Genomic DNA, 246 nt, shown 5'->3' with positions numbered 1-246 from the left:
TCCTCATGAAAAATATTGAATTTCATTCATCTTATCAATTTTGAAATATTTTACCAGATAAGCAGACTTTGATAGCATGATAACCACATTTTCAAGGCACTTAAACCCTTCCTTCTCTTCTTAATTTATTCAAAATCTCTCACATCCCAAATCAAAATATCGATTTCAGTTCATAAATCAGAACTTCTTGAATTAAGCTGTATAGATTTCTGTTTTGAAAACTTTGAGGTACACTGAACAATTTAA

The sequence above is a fragment of the Planococcus citri genome, chromosome 2 (assembly GCF_950023065.1).
Source record: "Planococcus citri chromosome 2, ihPlaCitr1.1, whole genome shotgun sequence".
NCBI lineage: Eukaryota > Metazoa > Arthropoda > Insecta > Hemiptera > Pseudococcidae > Planococcus > Planococcus citri.
The sequence above is the reverse complement of the archived record's forward strand: the minus strand, read 5'-3'. Positions refer to the sequence as shown.